We start from the raw sequence: 5,000 nt of genomic DNA, 5'->3' as shown, positions 1-5,000 counted from the left end.
GTGTGTGTGTGTGTGTGTGTGTGTGTGTGTGTGTGTGTGTGTGTGTGTGTGTGTGTGTGTGTGTTTGTGTGGTGTGTGTTTGTTTGTGTGGTGTGTGTTTGTGTGGTGTGTGTTTGTTTGTGTGGTGTGTGTTTGTTTGTGTGGTGTGTGTTTGTTTGTGTGGTGTGTGTTTGTTTGTGTGGTGTGTGTTTGTTTGTGTGGTGTGTGTTTGTTAGTGTGGTGTGTGTTTGTTTGTGTGGTGTGTGTTTGATTGTGTGGTGTGTGTTTGTTTGTGTGGAGTTTGTTTGTATGGTGTGTTTGTTTGTGTGGTGTGTTTGTTTGTGGTGTGTTTGTTTGTGTGGTGTGTTTGTTTGTGTAGTGTGTGTTTGTTTATGTGGTGTGTTTGTTTGTGTGGTGTGTTTGTTTGTGTGGTGTGTTTGTTTGTGTTTGTTTGTGTGGTGTGTTTGTGTTTGTTTGTGTGGTGTGTGTTTGTTTGTGTGGTGTGTGTTTGTTTGTGTGGTGTGTGTTTGTTTGTGTGGTGTGTGTGTGTGTGTGTGTGTGTGTGTGTGTGTGTGTGTGTGTGTGTGTGTGTGTGTGTGTGTTTGCACGCGCGTCTACAGATGTGTATATATATGTATGTGTGTGTGTGTGTGGGTGTGTGTGCACGCACGCGCGCGCATGCATGTGTGTGTGTGTGTGTGTGTGTGTGCATCTACAGATGTGTATATATATGTATGTGTGTATATATACATATATATACATATATATACATGTATATACATATACGTATATCCATACACATATATTATATACACGCATGTGTATATTATTTATTTTTATACACATACATATACATATATATTCATATATATACATATATGTACACATATGTGTTATATATATATATATATATATATATATATATATATATATATATATACATATGTATGTGTATGTGTGTATGTGTGTGCATGTGTGTACAGATGTATGTAAGTATGTGTGTATATGTGTATATATATACATATATATATGCATATACATATATAATATATACACATGTATAAGAATATATATATGTGTATGTATATATATATATATATATATATATATATATATGTGCATACATACATATATACATGCATATATACATATATTCATATATACACCTACATACATACATATGTAGATATACATATATATATACATATACACACATATATACATATATATATACATGTACATATATATATACACATACATATATATAAATATACAGATGTGTGTGTTTATTTATTTATTCATTTATTTATTTACTTATTTATTTACTTACTTATTTATATTTATATTTATGTTTATATATAAGGAGCCCACAGCCAGGGCCATCTTGCTCTCTGTATGAGATTATTGCAACCACTCTGCAGCGTGAGAAGCAATAAAGCACTGGAGTTAGAGCTGATATCTGGAGAATTCCCTGATGATGCAAATGAAGAACCTCTTAGTACAGGTGAAGTAACAGATCACTGATGTTGTTTTAGTACAAATAATTTCCATATGAGGTGTTCATATTTCCTACAGTAAGGTAAAGGTCATAATTTCTTACACTTAGGTTGTGTGAATGAAATTTAAAACTTCATAAACAACATTTACATCCTATTAGAATTTGTTTTCCGGCGAGAGGACTTTTACTGTTATTTCAATGTGAAGATTTTCACCTTCCATCAAATATGGTAATTAGTGCTTCAAAAATTATTCTGACTGCATTTGATTTAGAGGACAGAGGTGATTAGTAAATTGAAAGTTTCATTGCGTTTGATATACGAGGGCACACACTGCCTAAGTTGGTATGGACATTGTAAGGAGTTTTGGCAGTAGTTTATAGAGTGGTTGATAGCTTCACAGACAAGATCTGTAATAAGTTCATTAGTCTTTAATGTATTATTCATAATTTTTTTCTGGACAGTGTCTAAATTATCAATGCAAATAAAAAATAAATAAAAATTACCTCTTTAGTAATACTGTACAATATATAAACAAATATCCAAAAAATATTCATTGCTAATCAAGATGATACACTTTTTTGCTTGTATAAATTCAAATTCATTTAGATATGTTTTTTCCCACCTTTCACAACCCAAATATTACTGTTCCTAAAATTTGTGCATAACAGCAGTGGCTAAAATCCAGTTTCATTTAGTATGAGAATAACAAGAAAAAAATAAATAATTTTAGAATGAAGAACCACAGCATTTTGACCTCCTGGCTTCCCTAATTCTAATTCAACCAACAGTTAACCTTAATGTTATGGAAATGGCGATCCCAATTCTCCAGCATAAGCAGACGCACCAGTAACTACACATGTATTTGTTATATTTGCAACACTTTCTTAAATTCCACCTCAGTACTAGTAACTACCAACTCAATAACTGTTACCCAAGTATTAACATTGTTACCCAATATTCCTTCTCCACCCGTCCGCAGGTAACAACAGCAGCAGCACCTGTTATAACACCACAAGGATTACAAGGACTCAAAAAAAGCTAATTTCCAGGAAGAGAAAACAGCTCGTCTCAGGAAGAAGACATATGCATGCGGAATTACAAAATTTTGAATAATTAGAAAATACCAGAGAAGAGAATGCAAAGATAAGGAGGGAATTTCAGTAAGAATAGCAGAAAAAATAGAGAGATTAAAGCAAGTAAACTTTCTCCATCTTCGCCTTTTGTGTGAGTATAATGTATGTATGTATGCATGTACAGACATATGTAGGTATTTGTATACGTGTATATACATATTTTTATGTGTTGCACTTTAAATGTTATGCTTAATATTGCAACTTTGTAGATCCATTTACATTTTAGTGAAGGATTTTTGTTATCCATATTTCCTCTTAATAACAGTTTAGGCAAGTTTTTTTTTTACTGTTCCAATAAAGTTATCTATATTTGCTTTATCATTTTCTATTTTTTGTATGTGGAGAAGGCATCACATTTTTCTCCTTTTTTATTATTGTTTTATTGCTTTTATCTTCATGACAGGAGGCTTATGTAACTAAGATATTGAATATATATGTATTTTACCTATTTATTACTTAAAGTTTGTTAAAGTTACTTTTATTGAAGAGATTAATTATAGATATAACTGAAAAAAGAACATATTTTTATTAAATGAATCAAATATTTGGGCACTATCACCTCTACAGACATATATCTATATCTAGTCTTATATTTTTGCTTTGCTACATTATATTTCTGAGCTTTTGTATGTATATTTTTAAGTTAAAGGTTATTAGACTGTAAGTTTGTTTTTGTAAAAAATAATTTATTTTAAAACTAATTAATAGATATTTGTTACTTATTACTCCAGGAGAAGTGAAACTGGTCTAAGGTGGGAAGACTAAATAAAGAAAAATAAGTCTTTTGTGGTCAAGTTGCCAAAAAAGGGGAAAAAAATCATAGGTTACAATTTCACTTTGAACTTTGCATTTGCCTTACAAATATGTATAGTAACATGTAACTGACTATAAGAGTATATTTTGAAGAAGGGAGGCTAAGAGCATCTTTCTCTCACTACTAACATTTTAATTTCTATTTGGTTGTAGTGTTCAGTGCCTCATTACTGCAAGTAAAACCTTCCCATATTAACAAAGGTTCTTTTTTAATTGCAGCTCTTTGTTTTTGACAATTTGCCATGGAATTACCTGTGTCTCAGAAATACACCCTCACGTGTTGGTGTAAGGCAAAAACCAAATCTCCTATAATAAGTAGGTCCTCAGAAGGAATCCATGGTCTAGTTTCCATCTTGTTGAACAGTCTGATTGATCTAAATACTCTACTGTCATTGGCACAACCTGGAAATCCTGTGTGTATGCATGTAAATTTCTGATAAACTGTAAAAACAGCTATTAAGTTTACACTGTTCATTATTCTGACAAGGTAGTTAGACTACAGGTTCTCGGCTTCACCACTGATATGGCAAGCAACAAGAGCACCAATCACACTTGGCTGATGAGAAAATGCTGAAATTCTCTTTCCCTTTCCTACTTGCTTGTGCCGTGACAGCACAAGACTTCTAATATTTTCAGGTCAAATGTGACTGCTTTTGACACTCCAAACAATTATTTAACTTCACTATATGGCATAGGAGTTCCTAAATAACAGTCATACAAATGGCTTTTTTAAGTCCTAGATGATGGGTGTCACAGTGATGGTCCTTCGGCCAATGTAACACTCATAATGGTCATAAATGGCCTACAGGTGGCAGGAAAAATTATTAGCATGTGAAGTTAGAAACACTCGCAGTGCAGTTAGTTGAAAATAAGGTTACTTTTTTCTACATGTATGATATCATAACAAAGTAGACCTCATATTTAAAACTAAAATACAATAAACTGTTGCATCTCATGCATGATTAATGCATACACTTTATCAGTTTGTTACCATTACTATCACCATACAAAATTGATTAAGTAAAATAAACATAATCAGCCAATTTTTAATGATGTCCTGGGAACAATGATATCCTTTTATTGGCCATCAAGACAGTAGCTGAAATAAAAATTGGGCCTCAAAGGATTTTGAGTTTGCCATCCCTGTCTAGAAAGAGGCTGGTACCTAAAGGTCTGGACCATATACAGCTTTCATATCCTTAAACATCAAATTATGTTTTTGTAACTCTAAGGTGCTTAAGTAGGTCCTGGTTACTCTCCCTTGTTCTAGAATTTCAACAAAGCCTCCTTGCTGTGGATGAATTTCCTTGAAGAAGAAGGGCACACAAAAACAAAAACTTGGAAAAAACAACTCTGGCTAAAAAATATATGGTTTCTATATCATGTAAAGTAATATTACATACAAACATATATCTTCCCAAGATTTTGTAATCATCAGCAAATAATTTTTTGACAATTCACTACACATTATACAGTTGCCTGTGTGTTCATTATATTATTCAAAGATGCATATATGAAAAGGACCTTAATTTATCATAAAATATTTTGTTACAGTTATTTCCTTTAAATCATCTAT

The 5,000-nt window shown here is 32.2% G+C and overlaps 1 long non-coding RNA gene across 1 annotated transcript in view; it reads left to right on the top strand.

Moving 5' to 3' along the window:
- The first annotated feature begins 1,348 nt into the window (after positions 1-1,348).
- LOC125038730 overlaps positions 1,349-5,000 on the top strand; it is a 4,086-nt gene continuing 434 nt past the window's right edge. The window contains exons 1-3 of the long non-coding RNA XR_007116072.1: positions 1,349-1,483; positions 2,458-2,702; positions 3,644-5,000. The exon at positions 3,644-5,000 is cut by the window's right edge and continues 434 nt beyond it. This is a non-coding gene — a long non-coding RNA (uncharacterized LOC125038730). The remainder of the gene's footprint in view (positions 1,484-2,457; positions 2,703-3,643) is intronic.

Source organism: Penaeus chinensis, chromosome 25 (genome assembly GCF_019202785.1).
Source record: "Penaeus chinensis breed Huanghai No. 1 chromosome 25, ASM1920278v2, whole genome shotgun sequence".
Classification (NCBI taxonomy): Eukaryota; Metazoa; Arthropoda; class Malacostraca; order Decapoda; family Penaeidae; genus Penaeus; species Penaeus chinensis.
Note: the sequence above shows the minus strand (reverse complement) of the source record. Positions and strands in the feature narration are given on the sequence as shown.